The 12,988-nt window shown below is 40.7% G+C and overlaps 1 pseudogene; it reads right to left on the reverse strand.

Moving 5' to 3' along the window:
* Positions 1 to 9,785: 9,785 nt before the first annotated feature.
* On the reverse strand, positions 9,786 to 10,566 carry LOC102864764 (annotated as a pseudogene).
* Between the last annotated feature and the right edge of the window lie 2,422 nt (positions 10,567 to 12,988).

Genomic DNA, 12,988 nt, shown 5'->3' on the forward strand with positions numbered 1-12,988 from the left:
TGACTAGAAGAGATCCATATTGATTCTCTTCTCTAGACAAGGTGATCTAACCGAGTGTGGAAGTTATTAAACAATATTACAGTGAAATGTGCAAGGAGCTGGAGTCAGAAAATCAAAAGGGCCTAACTTGCTCAGCATTTATTAAGCTGAAGGAACTGAAGAACAAATTCAAACCTCAAGTTGCAATAGTTAATGATGCTTTGGGAAGAATATTAAATGATCCAGGAAGCATTAAAAGAAGATGGAAAGAGTATACAGAGTCATTGTAGCAAAAGGAAATGGTGGACACAGAAGAACTTCATGTAATAACATATGAGCAAGAGCCTGTGATGAAGGAAGAAGTTCAAGAGGCTCTGAAAGAATTGACAAAAAACAAAGCCCCAGAAATTAGTGGCATACCAATTGACATATTTCAACAAACAGATGTTGTCCTGGATGTGCTCACTAAGTTGTGCCAACTACCTGGCCAACTGACTGGAAGAGATCTATATTTGTTCCCATTCCAAAGAAAGGTGATCTCTCAGAGTGTGGAAATTATCGAACAATATCATTTATATCACACGAAAACAAGATTCTGCTGAAGATTATCCAAAAACTACTGGAACAGCACATAACAGAGAACTGCCTGAAGTACAGGCTGGATTTAGAAGAGGCTGTGGCACTAGGGATATTATAATTAACATCAGATGGATCTTGGCTAAAGCAGAGTGTACCAGAGGAATGTCTATCGGTGTTTCATTGGCTATGCAAAGGCATTTGACTGTGTAGATCACAACAAACTGTGGCTGATTCTGAGAAGAATAAACCTATACTTGGACTAGGAGGAAGTCGTCAAAACAGATCAAGGAAACACTGCATGGTCCCAAACTGGGAAGGGTGTGTGTCAAGGGTGTGTCCTACCTCCATATCTTTTCAATCTATAGGCAGAACAGATTATCTGGGAAGCTTGGCTCTATAAGGAGAAGTATGGCATCAGGATTGGAGGTAGAATCATCAGCAATTTGCTTTATGCAGATGGCAAAACCCTGCTTGCTGAAACTGAGAAGGATCTGAAGCACTTGCTGCAGAAGGTCAAGGACTTTAGCCTTCAATGTGGATTGAAGCTCAACATCTAGAAAGCAAAGATTCTCACCATTGGGCCAATTTGCAGCATCATGATAGATGATGAAGAGATTGAGATTGTTGACAGCTTCAGTTTGTTTGGCTCTACAATCAACGCTCTTGGTAGCAGCAGCCAGTAAATTAAAAGATGAATTGCACTGGGAATCCTAAAGTCAGAGACATCTCCAACTTACTGAGAAGCAATGATTCAAGTCTGGAGACTAAGATGTGCCTGATACAGACCATAGTCTTTGTAATTACTTGCTATTCATCAGAGAGCTGGACAATGACTAGGGAAGATAGAAGGAGAGTTGATGTCTTTGAGCTGTGGGGCAGGAGAAGAGTTTTGAATATATCATGGACTGCTAGGAGAACAAACAGGTTCATCCTGGAGAGGGTGAAGCCAGGCTGCTTTATGGAGGCAAGGATTCTGAAGCTTCATCTGGCGTACTCTGGACATGTTGGAAGGTGGGATCAGACCTTGGAGAGGAACATCATGCTGGGAGAGTGGAGTGACAGCACAGGAGAGGAAGACCCTTAATGAGATGATTTGATTCAGTCACTAGGGTAACGGGGGTAGATGTGTTGGAGACAGTAGATTGGCAAGGAATAGAGCAGGGTTTATGGCTGTTGTACATGGGATCGCTATGAGTCACAGGTGACTCGATGGCATATAACAACATGACTAATATCATACCCAAGCAAAATCCTGCTGAAGATTATCCAAAATGACTGGAACATTGACAAAGAACTACCAGCAATACAAGCTGGGTTTAGAGGCGGCATTAGAGATATCATTGCCAGTAACAATAAACAGAGAGTATCAGAAGAATAATTTTTTTATTTTAATGACTGTGCAGAGGCATTTGTCTGTGTGGATCATAAGAAATTGTAGCTAACATTGAGAAGAATGAGAATCTCAGAACATTTGATTGTGCTTATGTGAAACCTATACTTGAACCAGGAAGCAGTCATCAGAACAGAGCAAGAAAACACCTATATGATTCTAAATCAAGAAATGAGGGCATCAAGGATGTGTCTTTTCTCCATACCTTTTCAATCTGTATGTGAAACAGATAGCTTGGGAGACTAGACTTTATTATGAAGAGGAATGTGGTACCAGGATTGGAGAAAGACTCATCAACAACCTGTATTATGCAAATGACACAACTTAACTTGTTGAAACTGAGGACGACTTGAAGCATTTGTTGCAGAAGGTTAAGTACCACAGTCTTCAATGTGGATTGAAGCTCAATACCAAGAAGACAAAGATTCTCACCGCTGGGACAATTTGCAGCATCCTGATAGTTGGAAAAGAAATTGAGGTAGTTAACGATTTTATCTTGCTTGTTTCCATAATCAACATTCTTGGCACCAGCAGTCAGGAAATCAAAAGGTGAATTCCTTTAGGAAGTCTGATATCAGGGACCTCTGCAGAGTGCTAAGGAGCAACATCAGTCTAGAGACTAAAGTGTGCCTGATCCAATCTATGGTCTTCACAACTGCTTACTATGCATCTGAGAGCTGCACAATGACTAAGGATGACAGAAGAATAGATGCTTTCACGTTGTGGTGCAGGAGAAGATGATTGAACATACCATAGACTACCAAGAGAACAAATAGGTCTGTCCTAGAAATGAGGAAACCAGATTGCTCCTTGGAGGCAAGGATTGTGTAGATCCATCTCACATATGTACAGCATTTTGCTAGAAGGAAGTGGTTCCTGGAGAAGGACATAAAGCTTGGAAGGGTGGAGGGACAGCACAGAAGAGGAAGACTCAGTGTGAGATGAATTGACACAGTGATTGTCACAATGGGGCCAGGTGTGTCACAGACAGTGAGATGGGCTTAGGAATAGGATATGGCAGAGTTCAGAGCTATTGTTCTTAGCTATGATTATGAGTCATAGTCAACTCTAACAACAACAAGTCCCATAGGAGAAGATTTCCCATCCTTTTCTCACAGAGCAACTGGGTGATTCAAACCACGTGCCTTTGGGATTGCAACACAACTTCTTGCCATAGACTACTAGTATGCATGTTAATTTTCCAACATTTCTGGTTAAATAGAAGCAGCTCCTGTCCATTGACACATCAAGAGGACACTGTGGAATTCAGGCAATACTGCGAGTATCTGGATAGTTTAGGCAGTTCTACCTCCCATTTCTGAACCTTGCACAAACAAAATAATCACCAACTTTTTAGGGAGCTCTGGTGACCTCGTAGCAAGAAGTTGCACTGCAATCCCAAAGGCACGTGGTTCAAGACCACCAGCTGCTCTGCAGGAGAAGGTTTGACAATCTCCTCCTGTGTGATTAACTGCCTCTGAAAAACCACTGGAGGGTGAACTATGGGTGGGTTCCGACTCTGCGGTACACAACAATAACCAAGTGTTTCATGTCTTATTATAGATGAATTTAAACATATACACCTATCTGGAATTGGAGGCAGACTGAGTTGAAACAACTGAAGTGAACTTAATCACTTCTGGGGAAAAAGTTATAGGAAATACTTTATTTCTGAAAAGAAAAAGTTAAGTTCGCTTGCTGTTTCAGGTAGAAGTGAAAGTTAGAAAGCTAGTAAAACCAATTTAGGTTCTAATTTCTGACATTATCCAAAATGTGTTCTGATCCATACAGTTGAATATCCCAGTATAGTCAATACAACACAGGTGTATACCTTTGTGACTTATCTGCTTTCAGCCAGTGTCATGAGGTTGCTGAGTTGCAGCCAATGTGATTGGCGTTAAAATGTTCGCTTGCTTCACTTGCTTGGGAAAGCAGAAACTGGCTTCCTCTAATCTGAATGAAAAGTTGAATCAGTAAAGAGGAGATTGGTACACATTAAGTTAAAAAAGTGAACTCATCACTTAACAAACCTGTGAGTGGAAAGGACCCCATAGGACTTTAGGATTCTGATTTTTATAGGGCTTGAGTAAATCTCTAGCCAGTAGAAAAAGGAAATATTCGGATTAGTACTGAATATTCAGTATCCTATGGAGGAGGTGGGTGGGGAGAACGAGATAGTAGACGTTTTGACCTAATGTGTTCTGCTGAATCCCAACATAGCAATCTCCATGATGACTGTAAACCATCATGGCACTTGCGGAGGTGATTTTCAGTATTCTATTTGGGAAAAGGTTAAACCTGAACACTCGGTTGCTCTACACAACCCTGCAAAAGTCTGCGATACTAGTTTATGTACTCAGGTTCTCTGCCCCCTAGAACAGAGTGCTTCTTGTATGTTTGTCCATTGTGATGAGTTGGGAGAATGAGGCCTTTCATAATGTGGGTCCTTTCCTTCTTTCCCTAACATCCTCATGTTCCCCCAAGCCAAATACGCATTTTTTCATAGGTAAAAAGTAAAATCTGAGGTAATCTTAAAAAATACAAATGATGATCAACAAATGTTTTAAGAAATGATGCAGAAGTGGTCAAGGCTTTTGTTGAAGGACAGGCATTGTGAATGTGAGTGTTAAATGTGATGTCTTTTTCTGGCCTCAGTATGAAGGTATTGTTGTGACAGGACTAATTGGGAAATGTTTCCTCTTCCTCTGGTCTTTGTTAGAGTTTGTCAGTTGGTATTAATTCTTCTTTAAGTATTTGGTAGAATATATTTCTGTTTTACTTGGTAAGAAATTTTAAAACTACTAACTCAATCTCTTGTTTAAGAATTATTCATGTTTTCTGTTTTATTTTCAATGAGTTCACTGAACTTGAAAGATACAAATCTTTCAAGGAATTACTATATTTCCCCTGAATTATCTAATTTGTTGGCAGATTTGTTCATAATATTCCTTTATAATAATTTTTCTGTCCATAAGATCAGAGGTAATACTTTTTTTATTCTTGATTTTAGTAATGTGGATCTTCTCTTTTTCTTGGTCAGTTTCAAATTAGGTGCTCAACTGATCTAGGTTTAAATTCTATCTCAGTGCATGGTTGTTCTCCCTAGTTTTAGTCTTTTAATGTGAAAAATGGAGCTGGTTCAAGTCATTCAATTCTCCTACAAGTTTGTAGAGAGCACCCATTATACGTCAGGCACTGTTCGTGGCTATAAAGATGCAGCAGCATCCACAAAAACACTGCTAACATCCCCGAGCTCAAGAAGCCACACCTTACATTTCTATGACGTTTAAAAGTGAGCCGAAGCACAGTCACAATCAGTTAATGCCCAGTGAGTGGCTATTATCACTTTCCTTTTACCTTTCATATGTTGTTTGAAGCCAATTCAGAAAATCTAGGCAAAAAGGCATATGATGTTTTTCACATAGCCTTACCATTTTTCTTGCCTTGACATAATAATTTTTGCTCAAATACAAACACTGTAGCTGCAATTTCATTTTGTCTTTTGAATACCTGTAACCACATGCTTTTATGAAATGGTTCCCATTTTTTTAATATATATAATATCGGACATTTAGCTTTTTAAACCTCTATTTCACTAATCTGCTTGCTGGATTGAAACCCAGCTAGCATAGACCTGTGAGGCAGGATTATTTACAGACATATTAATCTGCACACTTTCCCCGTGTGTCTTTCTTTTCCCTTCTCTTACTCAAGTTGGAAATACAACTTGATTCTCTTACCTCAGGAGAAGCTACAGTAGATTATTAAGCAGGAGGAACAGTCCCCTTTCAGACTTTTGATTTAAAAAGTCTAAATCCATTGAGGGGATGATGAACCTGCAGGCAGAGAAGAGAGAAATAGGCTTCGATGGGAACAAGAGTAGAAAGGGAAAGAGTTTGTTCTGAATTTTGGCAGACTGTGGAGAGGCAGGTATATGGTGTGTGTGTGTGTGTGTGTGTGTGTGTGTGTGTGTGTGTGAGAGAGAGAGAGAGAGAGAGAGAGAGGGAGGGAGGGAGGGCGAGAGAGAGAGAGAGGTGGTTATATGTATGGGTATATTGATGCATGTGATGTAGTAAAATTTTATTTTTGAGTCAAAGTTGACCCTCCAGTGAATTTCCAGAGGCTGTAAATCACATGGAGGAGATTGCCCATCTTTTCCCTTCAGAGTTGCTGATGGTTTTGAACCACCAGACAAGCGTAATCTTTTGGTTAGTAGCACAGCTCCCTACCAACTATGCCACCAGAGCGCCCCATGCGGGTGTAACAGGTGTATATGTGTGCGCTATGGTATGTGGCATGTGTGGATCTGTGGGGTGAGGATGTACACGTGTGCACGTACACATTCTCCTGTATGCTCTGAGCAGCAGAAGCTCAGAATGTGCTCCTTGAAAATGCCATGGGGACATGTCCCTATCTCCAATGAGTGCTTGAAGTTACTGGAGATATGAGGGACCCGGGTGGCCTCAAAGGTCCCAGGTCTCAGTAAAGGACCCTCACTCAGCAGTATCTCAGACCTGGGGACCTATGTAAACTGGGTACAAAATGGGCTCTCAGTGGCTATCGAGTGGGTGAAGTAAACCAGAGAGGCTTCTCTGAGGCTTTAGTCTTATCTAGGTTCTAAGACATTTGTCATCTCAGAGAAAGTAGATCCTCAGTGATGACTCCTATCAGTGAGCCAGAATGTGTGTATTCTGAGTTGGACCTAAGTGACTCTGGAGAAGATAAAGAAATACAGCTTTTTCTTTTGCACACCTACGCCTGTGAACTGAAAGTCACACTTCCTGCCCAAATTAGCCACAGGCAGGAGCTTATTAAAATTCAGGACTTCTGGCTTTGTCCACTTATCCCACCTGCCTCTTCTGAGAGGCCACAACTGGGAAATGTGAGGAATTCTCTGCCCATTTGATTCTTTTTCTGTTCCAGCACTTTCCTGAGTCAGTTACCTTTGACAAATACAGGCTGATCCAAATAAGAAAAAGACAGAGAGACCCACAGAGGCCATGATTCACAGGTGACCCTGATGGAGGCAGTGGCTAAGTTATTTTTCTGGAACTTAGGGAAGAGTAATGAGTTTCTAACAGCTGGAGAAGGGACAGTCAGCCCTCAGGAGTACTTCACACCACCTTCTGATTTATACACCTAGCTCCCCCGGCAGCTGTGTCATATTTGTGTCCTGCACAGTGTCTGCTATAGAGTATACAGTTAGTATGGGCGCTTAATGCCTATTGGTTAGTGGATTACTAATAAAACAATCAATTATAGATTTCAATTGTTCTAGGCACTCAGAAAATATAATTTTGTCCTTAAAACAATAACTTATACACATCTTACTAGTATAAATGTCCAAAGAGTGAATGGAAGTGAGTTGGGGAGAGAGGAAATCAATGAGATGACAGAGTTTGGTGGGTTAAGGGAGGAAGTGAAGGAATTAGGAAAGATCCAGTAGGGATTTGAAAACAGAAAGGAGGAGTAGGTCAATCGTGATTAATTTTATAGGTTGTTTTTGTTGTCACTGTTGTTATGTGCTGTCTAGTCCCTGTGACTCATAGTGACCCTATGCGCAACAGCTCTAAACCATGCTCTAGCTTGTGTCAATCTTATTGTCTCTGACACACTTATCCCCTAATGATGACCTCAGTCACTGAATCAACCCATCTCATCGAGGATCTTCCTCTCTTGCACTGTACCTCCACACTCCCAAGCAAGGACTGGTCCCTTCTTGCAATATGTCCAAAGTATGTAAGATAAAGCTTCAGAATCCTTACTTTCAAGGAGCAGCCTGGTTTCACCCTCTCTAGGAAGAACCTGTTTGTTCTCCTAGCAATCCATGGTATATTCAGTACTCTTCTCCAGCACCACAGCTCAAAGACATCAATTTTCTTTTTATCATCCCTAGTCATTGTCCAGCTTTCTGATGCATAGTAAGTAATTGCAAAGATTACCGCCTGGATCAGGCACACCTTAGTCTCCAGACTGACATTGTTGCTCTTCAGAATTTTGGAGAGGTATGTGACAGCAGACTTTCCCAATGCAAATTGTATAAATTTTATGACACAAGTATTTAAGAAACTACATTATATTCAGTGAAATACAATGTACCTGAAATACTGTATAAAACACAATGTGCATGCATTAAGCACAACATATATGGAAAATAAAAATTGTAGTCAAAGACCAAACCAAACAAACAAACAAAAATCCCAGTAACTAGAGTTGCCCAGGAGTGGTATTCACTTTTGAAATAACTTGCCTCTGGAAACTCTATAAACTTAGAGAAACAATGAAAATTATGCGTATTCAGCTCTTTCGTTCATAGGGTCGCTATGAGTCATCTATGACTTGATGGGACTTAACAGAGTTGCTCCAAATCTCATTTATTAAAAAGCAAAAGTTTTCCCCCTGTCTGATTTTTAATCTACTTGTTTCTTCACAGGTATCATAAATTTCAGATTGTAAAAGTTAGTGATGTTGTTATGGACCTTTGAGTCGGAACTAACCTATAGCTGACCTTCCAGCGGGTTTTCAGAGGCAGTATGCGAGGATATGACCCATTTTTCTCCTGCAGAGAAGCTGGTGGATTCAAACCTTGTCCCTTTGGATTGGCAGCACAAGTCCTTACCCCTAGGCCACCAGAGCTCCTTTAGGGACCTCAAAAGGAAATGAGAGCCTTGTCCTATTCTGTGCCATCTTTATGATCTCTGCCAAGATGAAGCCATTGTTACAGTTACTGTTCAATCCATTTCCTGGGTATCATTCTGTCTTTCGCAGTCCTTCTTTCTTACCCGGCATGACGTCCTTTTCTAAGGATTGCCCTCTTTTGGTGACACACCCCAAGGGTGTAAGTGATATCCCCTCCCTTGCCACTGTGAAGCACTCTACTTGTACTTCCTCCAAGATAGACTTGTTTGTTTTTAGTATTCCACAGTATAGTAAATCCTTTCCAACATCATAATTCAGAGCCATTAACTTTTTAAAAAATTATTATTCATTTTAATGAACATTTACAGTCTTCAGATTTCCATTCATTCCTTGTTGCATTTTTCTCCCGCCCCCCCCCGCCCCCAGTTCACTCTTCTCTTTGAAAAGTAAAAAAAAAAAATTCTCATTTTTATACAATCCCTCCCCACCTCCAAGTTCACTCCACTGTGCAGCCTTCACTCTGGACTCTTGTCATGACAACAACACCCAATCATATATCTCTTTTCAACAGTTCTGTCCTCTGTGCAACTTTCAGGTGCAAGGGGAGCAATTCCAAACGCCGTGTCTTGGATCAGGCATAGGTTACCCACTACACTGACATTCTTGCTCCTCAGCACTTTGGAGAAGTCCTTGACAGCAGATTTTCCAAGTACAGCATATTTGTTTGTTTTAATTATCATTCATTCTTGATTGCTGCTATCATGGGTTAATTGTGGGCCCAACCTTTACCTGGCCCAGGGAAAGAGAAGACGGTTTAATTACAGTTACACCTGCTAAAGTGGGACCAGCATTGGGGAGTGTTTGCCAGCCCCTAGTTTGGGCTTCATGCCTCTTTTTTTTAAATTTTCACCACCAATGAGGGATCCTTTTTATATTTACACTTTCTGGTTCTGGGGTGGGTTTTTTGAGCAATCTGGGGCTTTTAATGATTTCCAGCAGGGAAAGTGAAGCCTCCCCCTCAGGCTCAGCACACCTCCAACTAGAAGTGGGAGAGAGGTCAGAGCTTGTGCCCTCTGAAGCCACTGCCCACCAAAATAGCAGAAGGGACTGTGGTGGCTTCTAGGTTTGGGGACAATCATCAGCTGACATCAGGTGCCACGAAGACTAGAATGACCTGCCCCAAGGGACCCTAAGGGCCTCAGAAGCAGTAGGAAGTGTGGGTGACCCAGACGCTCAACTCCTCGGAGCGCTTGGCAAAGCTGGGTGGTGAAGAGCAGCCTGTAGGCCTCTTCTCTCCAGAGTCAAAGCTGCTCTGCACAGCCTTTGTCATCGTGACTTTGGCCAACCCTATGGTTTCTTTGGGAACATCTGACTTCAAGAGGCTTCTGCTGCCTTGGGTTTCATTGTTTTCCTACTCAGCTTGGTTCTCAGTCTTCTCTCTTCCATCCGCATCTTCAGCAGTTCCATGTCCTTCTTGGTGCCATCGAGCAAGATGATGTTGTCTTCTTGGAAGGCAGCCCTGCTTTTATCTCCTTCAGGGCCCATTCAGAGAAAACACAGCTGCAACCCCGTAGGAAGCAGGACCTGTGCAGGCCACACATCTCCATGCCCAGGAAGGAGCAGATGAAGCGTGCCTGCTGGAGGCCATTGTGTTTGTCACCTTTGCTGCTTCTTTTGTCCTCTTCCCAGGTAGGATCATCAGAAAGCTTTAGTTCTGTAACAGTCTCACGACTTTTGATGTGAGATGCTGCCTTAGCAAAAGCCTTGTTGGAAGACTTGTCCAGCAGAAACGCAACGACAACGTCTCTGTTATAAAGCCTACAAAGCTCACAGACAGCTATCGGCAGCCTCAGTATTTCCTGACGGAGTGCGCAGTAGTTCCATTGGGTCACTAACTCCACAGCTTTGTCAACCTTCTCAACCTTCTTGGGTACCTTTAGTTTGTGCCTCTTGGGAATAGTTTCTCCATTGCAACCCATTGCAAGCTGGAATTCAGAGACCCACCACATTTACATATGTTGTTGTTGATTGCCATTGAGTCCAGCAAGACTTTTAGCGACCCTATGAACAAAAGGCCTGAAGTTTTTCTATAACCACCATCATTTCTTAAAATTCATAGTTTCCAGAGGCATGTTGTTTAGGGAGTGGATGCCACTCCTGCTTCCAAACATTTACATAGAAGATTGAAGCAAATTTTGTGACAGAAACTTGGGTTCAAATTGTGTCTTTTAGAGGAGATCACAGGAAGCACAAATGAAAAAGAAGAGAGAGTAAAACAGAAGGGAATAAAGAAAATAAAGTTTGTATTACTAAGCCAGTTCCCACAATGGACGACTGAAACTCAGTCCCATTGAGGGCCCTCTGAGGAAACTTTGGACAAATCGCCAAAGAATGGGGAGACTGAGGCATTTACTCAATGATTTCTACTGTCCATAGTTTGGACATTTCCTGGCAGGCACTTGCCACCCACATTTTAAAACCAAGTCTCTCTCTGAGGCAGTAAAATGGTTAAGGCTTCTCTGGGCATGTACTCAAGCTGATATTTCTGTTTTCAGTAGTTCTGAGATCAGTTGAGTTGAGGGAGTGTCTCACACTCTCTGTGGGGTGAATAAAGTCAGATAAAGGGTGGTTGGGTGAAGTTTAGGGAAGGGAAGCAGACATGGAGCTTTATAGCGGAAGTGATTTGGGAATGAGCACAACGAGATTTCGTGGAGCTGGACAGGGCTCAGCACTCGTTTCTATCCCATTTTCCTTCTACTTGGCCTCCTCGTGCCCATGAACCATGCAGAACCTGGAGTCAATTTCTTCCTTTCATTCCTTAAAATAGCTGTCTGGGTAGCCATGTGCGTGACTGGACACAGAGGACATTTCAAAATGATAACTTGCCTTTTCACAGATGATTGCAGGCCTGCTGACTCATCAAACTTCTCAGGCACAAACAAAACTCATCAAACACTTTCTCTTTGTCTCTCCATTCTAGTTTTACTACAGAGGATACATGAATGAGAGTGAAAACAGTATCTGAATAATGATAATTTATAATTTATTCAAGAATCTACTACGATGAATATTATTATATATTATATAATTTATTAAAGTATCTATTATTAGATACTAGCTATTTATCGAGAGTACATTATTCTAAGCACTGAGAATACAGAAAAGAACAGCGTTCAAAGCATCTGCCGTCATATAATTTACATTCTGTTGAAAGGTGTCAGATGAGTTAATTTCTTTTCATAGGTAACTGCTTCATATGATTTCCTGCAATTTTTGTAGGAACAAGTCACTAACCTTTTCTTGCACAGAGCAACTGGTTCATTTGAACTGCTGAACTTTTAGTTAGCCGACTGACACAATACACACTATGCCACCAAGGTTTTTTTTACTTTTGGGTTAGTATCTGAAACTTTAACACCTCTTCCATCCTGGCCCCTTAGGAACCACTTAGGATGAGAGAAACACAAATTAAACTACAACAAACATAATCAACCAAAACTCCATCAAAACAAGACTCTTACTACAAAAGAATGTGCTACAATAGAGATCCTTAAAGGAAGCAATTAAGTCTTTCTTTGGGTGGTATGAACAACAGAAAGGCTGGTGATTTGAATCTATCTGGTAGCATTTTTGGAGAATAGAATATCTGTATATATACAATTTACTTCCAGAGAAGGGAGTTCTGGTGGCTTAGTCGTAAGAAATTACACTGCTAAACCAATGCCATGCAGTTAGGATCTACTTCCTATTGCACAGGAGAAAGATGGGCAATCTCCTATGCAATTTAACGCCTCTGGAAATCTGTCGGAGAATCAGCTATGAGTTGATTCTGAGTTAATGGTACTCAAAAACAACTTTCAAAGAAGTCAGTAATTGAAAATCTCATGGTATGTAGTTCTATTTTGACACATTTGGGATTGCCATGTATCAGAATCAATTCAACAACTGGTTTGGTTAACTGGAAAACAGGCAAAGTGGTTTCAAAGATTTTACTAAAGGTATTACTTGACGTTGAAGCCATTGTCTACGATTTCATTTAAATGTGATTTTTTGAAAAGAATTTAACGTTTTGGTTAAATATTACAGTATTTTCACCTGTAAAATAATGTAAATATAGCTTCATACAGATGTTTTGAATCTGAAGTGAAATATTGCACGTTAGATGCTTATCATCTGGGATAGTTAAGTTCTAGTTGTTTGCCTATGATTCTCTGACTTTGCAAATGTAGTCATTACTTTGATGAAATCTGATGTAATACAATTATTTCTTTGATGGCTATGGTTCATCAAAATTATTTTTTAAATAAAATTATTTTTATATAAAAGAATTATTTGTATAATACCTATTATAATTTTAGAATATATTAAATGATAAACAAGAATATATACAATTATGTTAAT

Source organism: Elephantulus edwardii, unplaced genomic scaffold (assembly GCF_000299155.1).
Source record: "Elephantulus edwardii isolate Elephantulus edwardi_28Jun2011 unplaced genomic scaffold, EleEdw1.0 scaffold00132, whole genome shotgun sequence".
NCBI classification, from domain to species: domain Eukaryota; kingdom Metazoa; phylum Chordata; class Mammalia; order Macroscelidea; family Macroscelididae; genus Elephantulus; species Elephantulus edwardii.